At 44.2% G+C, this 15,604-nt stretch overlaps 1 protein-coding gene across 3 annotated transcripts in view; it reads left to right on the top strand.

The window, feature by feature from the left end:
- The window catches only part of RBBP8 (RB binding protein 8, endonuclease), a 146,551-nt gene that overhangs the window by 13,869 nt on the left and 117,078 nt on the right, over window positions 1-15,604 (top strand). The window contains exon 1 of one of the 3 annotated variants that reach the window (XM_075314457.1): window positions 14,446-14,506. The exons of the other annotated variants lie outside the window; for them this stretch is intronic. The gene's annotated coding sequence lies outside the window, so the exon portion shown is untranslated. Of the gene's footprint in view, window positions 1-14,445; window positions 14,507-15,604 lie in introns of those variants that run through there. 3 annotated transcript variants of the gene reach the window in all.

Here is a 15,604-nt window from a genome sequence, read left to right as displayed (position 1 = left end):
TCGCGGGCGGGGAGGGGACGCTGAGCTCACCACGCTCAGGTCCGGCACTGCTGCTGCTTCACTTGCTGCTCGGTGGCTCGAGTGGTAGGCCGGATCCGGGGACTCGAGCGGCGCTCCTCGCCCGTGAGTGAAAAGGGGAATGATTTGGGGGATTTATTGTCCGTGACGCCACCCACAGTTGTGGTGAGGTTGTGACACCACCGCTGCTCTGGACGGGGATCCCGGGAGCGATGACAGGGAGCAGCTTAGATGTTGTTCTTCCCCTCCGTGGGTAGGGGATTGGTTGTCCCGGGGCCCGGTGAGGGAGGAATGGCAGGTGGGTTACGGGGTCTGGTGAGGTGCAGGGTCGCGGGGGCAGCGCGGTGCCGCACGGCACAGTGGTACTCACTCAGCCAATGATGAATGCAAAGTCTCTGGTAAAACAAACGGCTGGATGGACGGGTCCCACAGACGGCTGTGGTGGTTCTTCTCCCGGTAGGTTGGCGGTGACTGCCTTTCCCTGCACCTGTGTTATCTTCTCAGTTCTGGTGGCTTCCCACCGGTAACCCGCTCCCCAGCTTGGATGGATGCTGAGGGAGCCCCTTTTTGATTATTAACCCATGCCTCTTTCATGCACTTTTCAAAATGACACAGACCCTTGTTGAGCATCCTGAACAATATATATATATAAAACACATAATAAATGTGTTGCAGGGCATGTGACTTCTGAGATTTTTATTACTAAATTAAATTTATAGTGTATGTATCTTAGTAAATAAGCCCACATATGTCTGTATTCAAGCAAAAATAAATGGGCATACATCATAACTTTCGGGGGAATTGACAAATGACTACTTTAAATCTACAGAGAAATCAGAGGGGGGAAGCAAGTGGTCCCCACCTAAACATCCCTTAGGCTATGTGCGCACTTACCGGATTTTGCCGCGGATTTTCCGCGGATTTGCTGCATGTTTCGCTGCAGAAAATGTTCATAACATCTCTGCAGTGAATCACCAGCAAATCCTATGGAGAAAAAAAATCCTGTGCGCACTAGGCGGAATTTGACAGCTGCATGTTTTGCTGCGGGAATCCCGCAGCAAAAACAAGTGCATGTCACTTCTTTTCCGCACATCGCTGCGGGATTTCACTCCATTGACTCAATGTTAATCGTGAAATCCCGCAGGGAATAACGCAGGCAGCAAATTCTGTGCGGTTCACTGCGTTTTCCTGCATTATTCCCTGCGGTATTTCGCGGTTTACCTCCGGTAATGTGCATCACTTGTCTGCGGTTTTGCAGGGAAGTGATGTCATTACAGGAAGAGGAAGCCGTGCAGAGTAAACACAAACACAGATCACACACACACACATCACAGACATAGATCACATAGACACAGACACATAGAACACACATAGAAAGAAAACGGAAATATAGGAAAAAAAGAACGTGGGCTCCGCTGCATATTCACCTTCCAGCCGAGGTAAGCACACAGCGGCGGCCCGGTATTCTCAGGCTGGGGAGGGAGAGGGGCAGGGATAATGTCCCCCGCCTCACTCCCCCTCCGGCAGCCGAGAATATCAGCCGCAGCTGCCCCGGCACTGTCGCATGCAATATGCGGCAATACCGGCGTGTCCTCGGCTCTTCTTGCCACCGTGTAGCAGTGGTGGCAAGGTAATACAAGGGGTTAATGGTGATGGGGGACCACCGCCATTAACTCCAGGCTTGATCATGGCAGCGTCTATGTGACAGCTGACATGATCAACCCGTAAGTAAAGTGAATAAAACACACACACAGAAAAATCCTTTATTTTAAATAAAACCAACAAGCCTCGTTCACCATTTTATTAACCCCCCCAAACAAAGCTCCGGCGTAATCCACACAGCTCCGGCGTCCTGCGCTGCTGACATCCAGCCGCGACTGTCACAGACACAGGCTGAATGCAGCAGACAGCAGAGGTAATTACCGGTCATTTCCCACGGCCGGTAATGTGAACTCACTGCCGACCGTGGGAAATGCAGCGATCTGTCATCTATCCCTCTATCTATCCCTCTGTCTGTCTATCTATCTATCCCTCTATCTATTCTTCTGTCTATCCACTATCAGAATTAAATGTATTTTTTTTTTTTTCTTCAATGTGCTTTATTGCATTGAATGCAATAAAGCACATCCCAACCCGCACGCGGCAAAACCGCGGCAATACCGCGAACAATACCGCGGTAAAACCGCAGCAAACCGCGGCAAACCGCATGCGGTTTTCGGATGCGGTTTCCCGTGGTTTTTTACCGCGGGTGCGGTAATCTTTGAGGACATGCGGAATTTTCTCAAGAAAATTCCATTTCCCAGTGCGCACAGAGCCTTAAAGAGGTCTGCTCACTCCTACTGATGTGCATTTTAGAAAATACTTGCATTTTTATCACAATTGTGAAATGCCATTTCTTAAAAATCTTGAATTGTGATGTTGCTCTTAGAAATTTATGAGTAAATTGACAACTGCTATTACTACTCCCCTTATCCAACAGATGTCTGTGCATTAATATACAAGTGTATCTCAAAAAATTAGAATATCATCAAAAAGTTAATTTCAGGAATTCAATACAAAAATGCATATATTATATAGAGTCATTACAGAGTGATCTATTTAACTTGTTTATTTTTGTTAATTTTGATGATTATGGCTTATAGCCAATGAAAATCCAAAAGTCATTATCTCAGAGAAAATTAGAATAATTACCACAAAACACCTGCAAAGGCTTCCCAAGCATTTAAAATGGTCCCTTAGTCTGGTTCAGTAATCTACATAATCATGGGGAAGACTGCTGACTTGACAGATGTCCAGAAGGCAGTCATTGACACACTCCACAAGGAGGATAAGCCACAAAAGGTCATTGCTAAAGACGCTGGCTTTTCACAGAGTGCTGTATCCAAGCTTATTAATGGAAAGTTGAGTGGAAGATAAAAGTGTGATACAAAAAGGTGAACAAGCAACCGGAATAACCGCAGCTTTGATAGGATTGTTAAGGACAGGCCATTCAAAAATTTGGGGGAGATTCACAAGGAGTGGACTGCTGCTTGGGTCAGTGCTTTAAGAGCCACCACACCCAGACGTATCCAGGACATGGGCTACAACTGTCACATTCCTTGTGTCAAGCCACTTATCACCAATAGATAACGCCAGAAGCGTCTTACCTGGGCCAAGGAGAAAAAGAACTGGACTGTTGTTCAGTGGTCCAAGGCGTCGTTTTCAGATGAAAGTAAATTTTGCATTTCATTTAGAAATCAAGGTCCCAGAATCTGGAGGAAGAGTGGGGAGGCCACAATCCAAGCTGCTTGAGGTCTAGTGTGAAGTTTCCACAGTCAGTGATGGGTTGGGGAGCTATGTCATCTGCTGGTGTAGGTCCACTGTGTTTTATCAAGACCAAAGTCAGCGCAGCCGTCTACCAGGAAATTTCAGAGCACTTCATGCTTCCCTCTGCCGACAAGCTTTTTGGAGATGGAAATTTTATTTTCCAGCAGGACTTGGCACCTGTCCACACTGCCAAAAGTACCAATACCTGGTTTAATAACCACAGTATCACTGTGCTAGATTGGCCAGCAAACTCACCAGACCTAAACCCCATAGACAATCTATAGGGTGTTGTCAAGAGGAAGATGAGCGACACCAGACCCAACAATGCAGACGACCTGAAGGCTGCAATCAAAGCAACCTAGGCTTCCATAACACCTCAGCAGTGCCACAGGCTGATCGCCTCCATGCCACGCCGTATTGATGCAGTAATTCATGCAAAAGGAGCCCAGACCAAGTATTGAGGCATTTACTGTACAGACTTTTCAGTAGGCCTACATTTCTGAGTTTAAAATCATTTTTTCAGTTGGTCTTATATAATATTCTAATTTTCTGAGATAATGACTTTTGGGTTTTCATTGGCTGTAAGCCATAATCATCAACATTAACAGAAATAAACACTTGAAATAGATCACTCTGTGTGTAATGACTCTATATCATATATGCGTTTCCCTTTTTATATTGAATTCTTGGAATAAATTAACTGTTTGATGATATTCTAATTTATTGAGATGCACTTGTCTTAGGTCACATTCACACATTGAATACTTGGTCAGTATTTTACATCAGTATTTGTAAGTAATGATGAGCGAGCACAAAAGTACTCAAGTCGAGCAGGTTGGACGCTCTGACAGGCTTGACTTGAGTAAGGAGTATAATGGAAGTCAATTATTGGGCAGTTCAGCTCTCTGGCCACATACAGCCAGCCATAAAGACAGCATTTTCAGGGGAGGATAGGTTTGATTTTTGTTCTTTTTTAATTTTTACACAATGTCCAACATTGTTTTACCCTCCGAAAGAGGTATTCAGAGACTGCAGCAGCTCTCACTGGTTTGACGCCTCTCATCATTCACTGAAAGGAGCTGGCTTTCCGTGTTGGACCGTTCACAAATGACACATCCAAGCACCTGTGATGCTCGGCCGAAAACAGAGCACCCCAATGCTTGATTGAGTATTGAGCCAAAACCAGGAGTGATATAATCAGAGGAAATGTTTAATAGAACCACGTCACCACGTCTGCATTTTTCACTAACTCCTGGTTTTGGCTTACAAATACTGAGGTAAAATACTGACCAAATGCTGAACGTGTGGCCTCATTCTAAATCTCATAGACTTACATTCAGATAATGATTTCTGGACCACATAGAAAACACTGAGTAGAATAGTCAAATCTGTTGATACATGATGTATAAGAGGAAAAAAGAACGATGCACAATCTAATGATGCACAAGAAATTCTCCCAACATGGAAGCTGTTAGCTTCTCTCTCTCTCTCTCTCTCTCTCGACTGTCATCTCCCAACCGACTCCATTTTTTTCATTGGGTAGCCAAAGTTAACTCCTCCCTCACGCATGTGACTCATACAACTGCAGATATTGGCTGGCAGCACAGGGGAAGCTTAACACTTCGAGAGCTGACTGTCAGCAGGTTTCACAATATAATACAGAACACAGTATAAGTAGAAAATTACAGCATTTGTATGGAACATACTATACGTCTGGTATCTCATGGAGATGGCCACTTTGTGGGATATAGTGATGGGCAGTCCGGCTCTTTTTGGTGATCCGGTTCCAATGGCTCCGCTCACCAAAAAGAGTCGGATCTTTCATATCGTTCTCGGCTCCATATTAAATATGTGTTCACCCAGGGGGAACACATATTTAAGATTATAGTAACGCCACAAAAACCTCTCCCACTTACAAGTGACCAATTAGATTGTTGAGTAGGCGGGGGTTTGCCGCGGGTCGGCGGGGTTTCAGCGGAGAAAAGAGCCGTTTAGTGATTTTTAGTGGCTTACACTGGTGATCCGGTTCCTGTCGGTTACAGCAGGGAGCCGGATCTTTGTGTCAGATCGTTCGTGACCGACATATCACTAGTGGGATATTACACTTGAAAAGACAGCAGACAATAAGGGGTACTTTGCACACTACGACATCGCAGCTGCGATGTCGGTGGGGCAAATTGAAAGTGACGCACATCCGGCCTCGCTGTCGATATCGTAGTGTTTAAATCCTTTTTGATACGATTAACGAGCGCAAAAGCATCGTAATCGTATCATCAGTGTAGTGTCCGACATTTTCATAATTTTGCTGCAGCGATGGTACGATGTTCCTCGTTCCTGCGGCAGCACACATCGCTGTGTGAGAAGCCGCAGGAGCGAGGAACATCAGCTTACCTGCGTCATCGCGGCTCACGCTGGCTATGCGGAAGGACGGAGGTGGGCGAGATGTTTACGCCCCACTCATCTCCGACCCTCCGCTTCTATTGGCCGCTGCGACGGGGGCGGGGACTATCGCGCTCGGCATCGCAAGCATCGGCTTGTGATGTCGTAGTGTGCAAAGTACCCCTAAGGGTTGTTTTAATGAACACATGGTACAGACATAATTGAAGGCGGACTAGTGGAGAAATTTAACCTGGAGTGATCTTGTATAATAGTTGTCTAGTCTCTAAAGAAAGTCTACAAGAGGTCATGGAGATCTTAAAAGTCATAAAATCAGTCATACTCATCTGCTGTCATCACCTCTAAAGCTATGTGCCCACGGGACTCTGTACCCATGGATATATCCGCAGGTACGTCCGCAGGTTTCCCGCAGCTGATCCCTGAAATCCGCAGCTATCCATAGCTGCGGGATTCCAGCGAAATAGCTGCAGTAAACCTGCGGATATTCATGTAACTTACCTGCGGAAGTCCCGGCCTCTATCTCCATAGTGGAGGGCCGGGATTTCCACAGGTAATTCCGCAGGAATAATTGACATGCAGTTATGTGCGGCTGCGGGAAATCCGCAGCATATTTCTCAGCCGCACATTCCGCAGCATGGACACAGACACACTCCCCATGTCCCATAGGATAACATGGGGAGTGTCTGTACTTGCTAAAACCTGCGGATTTATCTAGAAAATCCAAATAAATCCACAGGTTTTCCACTGCAAAATCCGCGGGTACAGAGTCCCGTGGGCACATACTGTAGCCTACGAATCCAGTGCAGGCCACACTGTTAGTCTATGTCAAGGATATTTTAAGCGATGATGTCCCTTTCTACGGTTACCTGCCGATTCTTGTCATTGGCTGCAGTGGACAGATAACAGAAACGGTGCATCATCGAAACAATGTCTAACAGGTGAATGTTACCTTCCTGGAGACATCCCACCAGCTTTTCTTTGCTTTAATTGTGTGTAGAAAATTAGGAATAAAGATTTACAGTAAAGGCCATGTATTTCTTAAAATGTGAAATAACCATAATATTTAAAATATATATATCTAAAAATGATGCAGCCTGTATGGAAGACCGTATGTTTTTTTTTCCCACACTTTTACTGTCTAGGTGTGTTTTGTACTTCACCTGTATTCAAGATTCAGTTTGTTCATAAATGTTCACAGGCAAAAATGCAGAATGGCAGAAATGAATTATTGTGGCTTTTTGCAGCTGACATATAACACTACTAAGAACTATATACACATTCAGATATTTATATAAGCCATTGTAGGGACAAGAATGAAGAAGTATGTGTGGTTTTGGAAGAGCTCAATGGCTTTCTAAGAGTTTGTCTGTCCAGAATGTCCCTTTTGACAATGCCTGACAGCAAATCCAGTTTACATTTCCATACTGAAAAATTGTAACTTAATATTTTCAATCTAAAAAAGGGTTTAGTATTCAAAAAATGTCTGTTTTTACAAATGAGAATACTGTCATGCAATTCTATCTGCTTATCTTGACATTCAGCCATAATTTATGATTGTACTTCACCAATTGCCATTAATGCATCTATACCCTCCATGTACAGTAAGCTGAAGTTGGCATTATTGCCTCCCAGTAGCGAAGCCTTAAGTGCGGCGGCCAGATGTCTTTATATTAACCTGCAGACTAACCCAATATTTGAAGGTTAATAGCATTTTTAAAGACAGGTTCCCTTTAATAAATAAATAAAAAAGAATCCAGGGAACCAAATCCCGATCATATGAGGACATGAGTAGGATGGCTCTGTCCTGAGGTTATTCTGCTTATGCGCTCCCACATTGATTTCCCTAGGATTGGATTCCCTCAAATTTGCATCTTGACAGGTTTAAGGATCTTTTTATGAAAAAAGGTTATTTTTTTGGCAAATGCACTTGTACTCTTGTGAAAGTTTAATAATGATATGGAAATCAGCAATTATTCCATTGTCTCCCTGAAACAGACATAGTCTGTAAAATTCCTGTTATGTGTAGAAAGAGTACTTATAATGATGGTCCCCCTTGAATAAAAAATAGGGCTAAGCAGTCATCGCTCATCGCGGCTCAGTCATAGGCTACACTCACAGCCGGCGGTCGTTCTCTATGGCCGCTCGCTGTGAGATGTAGCAGAGCTTAATGTGTCGTCGTGGGACCTCATGTGGATTACGCCAGAACTGGAGGGTTGCGTTGGGTGTTAATAAAGTGAAGGAGGGTGCGTTTTTGTTTTGTTTTTTTCCAAATAAAGTATTTGTTCTCTGTGTTTATGCTTATTTACTTTCATGTATAGGTTAATGATAGAGGTATCTTATAGACGCCTGTGCCATCAATTACCTAGGGTTTAGTAGCAGCTGTGCGCTGTTATTAACCCCTGCTAGTACCCCGATTGCCACGCACCAAGGCAATCGAGAAGAGCCGGTAAAGGACTGGGATTGTCACATCTAATGGATGTGGCAATACCGGACGGCTGTGGGCTGACAATACCAGCCCCCAGCTGGCTTTATCTTTGGCTGGGGATGAAAATTAGGTGGGACCGCACGTCGGGTTTTTTTTTATTTATTTAAATTAAAAAAAGCCGCATACGGTTTCTCTTAGGCCGGAGTCACACTTGCGATGGACTCGCACAAGTCTGACATTGCATCACCTGAACAGCCGCGCACACGTCTGACAGGAGCGTGTATGTGTTTCTAGGTACATGCATGCTTATGTTCAGAGAGTGGCAGGCCGTGCCAGCTGATATCATGCCAGAATCGCATGAGTCTGACATCGCATCACCGGCACAGCCGCACACTCTTCTGACAGAAGCGAACCGCATGTGTTTCTGTCTACATGCACGCTCACCATACTGACCCGCAGAAGCTTGCACTGCTTTCCCCACCCACCGGCCATCCTGGCGCCTGTGATTGGTTGCAATTAGCTGACACAATGCCACTCAGGGTGGGGGTTCGTCTAACTGCAAGCAATTACACACACCGATGGGTGGGCAAAACAGAGAATATTGAATTGTCGGCTCCGGAAGGGAAAAGCGTGACCCGGAAGAAGTTTGGCGTCATGACACAGCCTGGGTGAGTACACCGCGGGCACTCCTACCACCGTATCCCTACCACCAATGTTTTTAATCTCCAGATTCTGGTCCCCATTGACTTATATGGGCACCGGATTCCGGAGCGGAACGGGTTTTTTTTTAATTGACCAGTGATCTGCCGGTCCCGGTTTTTTGCCAGTCCGAGCAGCTCTAATAAACAACAATCATCTTTGTTGAGGTGTGTGGCTCAATATATATTGTGATTGTGTGCAGGGCATCTAACTCTGTCATTCATTAATAGATTGACCACAATGCTGCAGTGAGTCATTAAAGGGAATCTGTCAGGTGCAACATGCACCCAGAACCATCAGCAGTATTGCTAAAACTGTCCCTGTATCTAGTAGCATAGATAAAGAGATCTTCAGAAGTGTATTTCTAAAGATCTTTTATCGTATGTGAATGAGTGCAGGGACTATTCACTGGGGCAATAGTTCCTGCGTTCATTCCGCCCTCTTAGCATGCCCAGAGAGGTGTGCTAATATGCTATTCAATGCAGCATCACTAGCGGTGATGCACGTACCTGTGGTACCAAAGGAGCAGATGTTAAGGAATGTGCCAAAATCGGGTCTGTTTGGAGGATGGACCAGTGACGTGCCAGGATGTCACGCATCTCCTGCCACCCATTGTTGAAAGTTGAGATGAAGCGGGGACTAGACTCCACTGCAGTAGACTTAAGTGGCTGATGCAATAATGAGGGCCTGTTGGCATGTTTGGCCCTGAAGTATCCCTTTTTGATGCAACGACGACTGTACCCCCTCTCTGCAAATCTTTTTAGATCATCAGCTTGTAATTTGAACTCTTGCCCTGGGAAAAACCTGGACAATAAAGGGAAAAATAAACCTCAGGTAATAAATCTCTCCACCCATGTCCTTTCAGAGGCACAAGTCGAGGTCTTATCACTGGGGTTCACCTTCTCTCCTGTTAATGCATTTCATTATTTTACAGCCTTGAAGGATTTGCACTTATTTTCGAGAAAACTTATTTTAAAGAAGCTACATAAAAAGAAGTCTGCTTCTCAGGAGATCATGAGTGACCTGGAACAGGAAGCTCTTGCAGCATTGGAGCATTTGCTTCTCTAGCAAACTACCGATTCGGGTAGGTCTCCCACATTCCTCCATCCCAGGTCATCAAGGTTCCCCCTCTGTCTGTCTGCCCTGAAGTGGAAATCTTTACGAAACTTGTAACAGATGACTTCAAAAAGATATCCACACGGTATGGAAGGGACAATCTCACTGGTCCGTAGAGAAAAGCTTTCAAACAACAGCAAAGTTTTGACGATGTAATTTTCAAGGCGGCAGACAAAGGGGGCAACATTGTGATCTGGCCTATCCATCTATATGAAAGAGAGGTATTTAGACAACTGAGGGATAGGGAGAACTATCAAAGATTGGATTATAATCCCAGCACCTCTTTCTCAACGCAATTACGTATCGGTCTGGAGGTGGACGTGAATCAGAGAATACAGACGGATGTGTTTCGTAAATTTACATCAGTAAATGCTCTCCTTCACGCCATACTGGATCTACGATTAGGGCTATCCAGACCGGACAGTTCCTGAGGATGCGACAAATCTGTTCCTCTGATGCCAAATTCGAATTACAAGCTGATGATCTAAAAAGGAGATTTGCAGAGAATGGGTACAATCGTCGTTGCGTCATAAAGGGATACCTTAGGGCCAAACATACCAACAGGCCTTCGATATTGCATCGGTCACCTAAGTCTACTGCGGTGGACTCTAGTCCCCACTTTATCTCAACCTTCAACTATATGTGGCAGGGGATGCGTGACATCCTGGCACGTCACTGGTCCATCCTCCAAACAGACCCGATTTTGGCACATTGCTTAACATCTGCTCCTTTGGTGACAGCTAGAAGGGCGAAAAATCTTAAAGACCTTCTAGTCCAGAGCCACTATGTAGTATATATATATATATATATATATATATATATATATATATCTCAAAAATTGTACACACCCAATAAATTTCTGTATATCACAATATGTAGTAAAGTGACGTATGAGCAAACTATAAAGAAGCTAAACATTCGATGGTAAACAGCCTAATACAAACATTTTGACCACAATGTGTAATAAATATATGATGTAATATATAAATCAGTAACCCCAAAATTGGGCATACTGTATATATAAACTAAATAAAGTACAAGAATAAATATGTGTCAATATAAATAATGTCAACATGATGCACAGTAATACTAAGGATAGTAAAACAACTAAAAAAAAGAAAAGAAACAACTAACAACGTATAGCTTAGTGGATATGTAGATCAAAAGGATGATAACAGAGAGCAATACAGAGGCTGAGCACAATGATATGTAAAGACGTTACATACCTAAATGAACAAGTGTTTACCTGAAGGTGTGTCCCACTTTTGCCGTGCCGACACCAGGACCCTACACGTATTTCGGCGTGTAGCCTTCGTCAGGGATGTGTGCTGTCCGTGTGAGATGGACCAGAATTAAATGCATTCAGGAAATAGTTTATTTTAAACAACACCCCCCACACTCTTTCTCTGATTCATTAATTTATTAAAAAGAAAACCCCAGGCAGGTCTGATGTATCATGTTTGCATATCTTTAACACATAAAAACATTAATTTTTTGTGTTTTCTTTCTACTTACTGGTTACTAACGGGCCTCATATGTTTCTGATAGACACCTCTCCATTACTAACACCACGGCTTGATGCCAGCTGACATTACACAGCTGACATCAACCCTAAATACCATCACTCCAATTGTCACAGCACCAGGGCAATTGGGAAGAGCGGAAGCGATGAGCCAGAATTGATGCACCTAATGTGATACAGCTAGTATTTCTTGGCTGAGAATGGCCGAATAACCATGGTCCTTCCCAACCTATCAGAAATGGTTTTCTAACAGTCTTGAAGGAGTTCCCCAGAGATCCTTAGCACTTGTTGGCCCTTTTGCATTCACTCTGAGGTCCAGCTCACCCCAAACCATCTTGATTGAGTTCAGGTGACTGTGGAGGTCAGGTCATCTGGCGTAGCACTCATCACTCTCCTGCTTAGTCAAATAGCCCTTACACAGCCTGGAGGTGTATTTGGGGTCATTGTGCTGTTGAAAAATAAATGATGGTCCAACTAAACGCTAACCAGATTGTATAGCATGCCGCTGCAAGATGCGGTGGTAGGCATGCTGGTTCAGTATGCCTTCAATATTGAATAAATCCCCAACAGAGTCACCAGCAAAGCACCATCACACCTCCTCCTCCATGCTTATATACAGCATTCTAACATGCTGTATATAAGAGCCCAGGCCGCTGTGTAGCACGTAAAAATCCCTTTATAATACACACCTAAACGGCCGCTGCGGTGGAGTTGGGTCATATGGGCGTCTTTGTTCTCCGGCGCCTCTTTTGGCCATCTTTGACGTTCTTCTTCTGAAGCCGGGGGGCATGACGCGTCCGACGTTATCCACATTCACCGGCATTGAGGTCCTACACAGGCGCACTTTGATCTGCCCTGAGCAGGGCAGATCAAAGTATTGTAGTGTGCCTGCGCGGGATCGTCGAGTGTGTATGACGTAGGACGCGTCATGCACATAGGCTTCAGAAGGAGGATGAAGATGGCCGAAAGAGGAGGCGCCAGCACCGGAGAACCGAGACGCCCATATGGCCCAACTCCACCGCAGCGACCGTTTTAGGTATTATAAAGTGCTTTTCCGTTCTAAATAGCAGCCTGGGCTCTTATATACAGCATGTTAGAATGCTGTATATAAGAGCCCGGTGGTGGTGGCCACAGCCTTTAGGCCCCAAATCTGCTGACAGGTTCCCTTTAAATTTTTGCACCAGGAGTGGCATAAGGTCACCCAAAAGCAGTGTAAAAGACTGGTGGAAAGCATGGAAAGACGCATGAAAGCTGTGATTAAAATTCATGGTTATTGCACAAAATATTGATTTTTGAACTCTTCCGGAGTTAAAACATTAGTATTGTTGTTTCTAAATGATTATGAACTTGTTTTTTTGCATTATTTGAGGTCTGAAAGCAATGCATTTTTTTGTTATTTTGACCTTTTCTCATTTTCAGAAAATAAATACTAAATTTATTGTTTGGAAATTCGGAGACATGTTGTCAGTAGTTTATAGAATAAAAGGAATAAAAGAGCAATTTACATTTCATTCAAAAATATACCTATAAAGAGAAAAATCAGAAAAAGTGACAATTTTGCAGTGGTCTCTTAATTTCTGCCAGAGCTGTATATCTGTTAGGGCCGTTTCACATCACATTTTGCCGAAAGCCGAACCCGGCACACATACAGTCCAGTTACATTAATTTACAGTGGAAGCGCGACACCATGCGGACACATGCGGTTATATATGAAGCATGTGTCCGCATGGTGTTGCGCTTCCTTTGTAAATGAATGAATGCAGTATCTGTACTGCATTTGTGCCGGATCCGGCTTCCGGGAAAATACCGGAGATGTGAAACGGCCCTTAGCTATCTATCATCTGCATATGTTTGCACACCTCTTACACATCCAAACCATTAATTTCAGTGACATGTGATTTTTTTTTCCCCTGTACATGTAACACAGATGTTACATGGACGGCACACATGTAAACACGGATGGTTACACAGATGAACAAAACAGAACATGCCACACGCGCATTTTTTATGTGCACGTATGAAGGGGGCCTTAAAATAAAAACACCGAATACAATTAAAAAAAAAGTGTCGTCTCTGGGTAAAAAGTACTATATGGGGGATTTTATGGCAGGATTTGTGGCTTGTAAACTGAAAGCTTTGAGAGGTATTCACTCCACACTTTTTTTATTCAGTTGGGGTCCTGTTTTTTTATATAGAGATGCTAAAGGGGATTCTTCTGTCCCTTTATCATCAAAATGGTTTGTATACACACACAGCACTCAACATACACACAGTATATAGACTCCGCACACAATATATAGACACAGTATAGACACAGCACACAATATACACACAGTACTCAGCATACACAAAGTATATAGACTCAGCACACAATATATAGACACAGTATAGACACAGCACACAATATACACACAGTACTCAGCATACACAAAGTATATAGACTCAGCACACAATATACACAAAGTATATAGACTCAGCACACAATATATAGACACAGTATAGACACAGCACACAATATACACACAGTACTCAGCATACACAAAGTATATAGACTCAGACATAACAAAATATACACACATCAATATATATATACACACACACAGTATACGAAGATAAGACACAGTATACGGCCAGAGCACTTATAGACTCAATATACACACAGCAAACAATATACAGACATAACACACAATACATGGAGACAAGACACAGCATATCGTCACAGCACGACATATAGACACAATATACATGCAGTATATGGAGACAGTATATGCCCGAAGCACACGCTATACACACTGCACACGCTATACACAGTATACAGACACACACCAAACTACATCGCGCTGACCATGACATCATGACACACACTGATGAGCGGCGCCGTGCAGAGTGCAGACCCAGAACCGCAGCGTGTCACGTGCCCGCCGTAGCTGAGGAGGCGGGGGCGCGCACGTCACGCAGTGCAGCTTCCTGCGCTTTGTATTTCCCGCCGGCACATCAGCTGGAGATGAGCGGTGCAGTGTGAGGTACGGGCGGAGGAGCGTGCATTGTGCAGTGTGCAGTGTGCAGTGCGGGCGCAGCGCTGTCTATCAGGGTTCACCTCTTCTATAGTTTCGGGTGACTCTTACCTGTGTGGACGATGTGTCCCTATGAGGAGACATACAATGTAAATATGGCCATGCATCACAAGGGACATTGGGGGCAGTGTCCTGTGATTGCTAGGGGCCATTAATCATGAATAATTAGTTGCACGTACACTGTACAATGTCCCTGTATCATGTACAGGATTACTGACTGTTGTCACATGACCAGGTCTCCATCTGAGCATGTGCAGAACACACGCATTTTAGCACATGCTCAGTGTTTGGTTTTGAATTGATGTGTGGTCCTCCTTGTGCTGCTCTGCAATAAACTGAGCACATAGTATAATAACCACAAATAGTAAGCTGTGCACCCGCTGATCAGCTCCCAGACCTGTGACCGGGACCTGCCATCTGATCAGTGCTGCATGGGGATTGCCGGTGGTTTTAAACTACTTTTCAAGTTTTGAAAATTCAACTCCTATCATCCCCTGACATGCTCATGTTGGAGAATGATGCTTTAGGTTCTGCCATAAAACCATCCAAAAATCCAGTGCCGAATAGGTCCGCATGCAGCAGTATTGCGCTGGACATGAGGGTGGTGCCAAATATCCCATTATAGTAGATTTGGCCCTTCTGTGGCATCTGATTTTCAGATATTATTCATCAAATTCAACCCATCTTCTTCCTACATCAGTGGACATAATGCACAAGTTCACATTACATGTCTTTCTCCTGAAAAGTCGCAAACGGGCTGCACAAATCCTGCAAATAACTGGCACGTTTGGGGCCACTGCGCATAATGTGGACCAGTAGGACATATCTTTGGCTAGATTTATAAGGGTCAATATTTCACTTTATTTTTATTAATCTATAGCTGAATTCATCACTCGAGGGCACCCAAATTGACATTATGAAAATGTTGGAGAAACAGAGAGAAGAGCTTGTGGGTACAATTAGTTCCGATCATCTTCTTCATTCTGCATTGCGTCCTGAACCCACAGTGCTTCTGTTCTCCGTAACTGGGAATCCTAGCAGTAAACT

The sequence above is a fragment of the Anomaloglossus baeobatrachus genome, chromosome 6, assembly GCF_048569485.1.
Source record: "Anomaloglossus baeobatrachus isolate aAnoBae1 chromosome 6, aAnoBae1.hap1, whole genome shotgun sequence".
Lineage (NCBI taxonomy): Eukaryota > Metazoa > Chordata > Amphibia > Anura > Aromobatidae > Anomaloglossus > Anomaloglossus baeobatrachus.
Note: the sequence above shows the minus strand (reverse complement) of the source record. Positions and strands in the feature narration are given on the sequence as shown.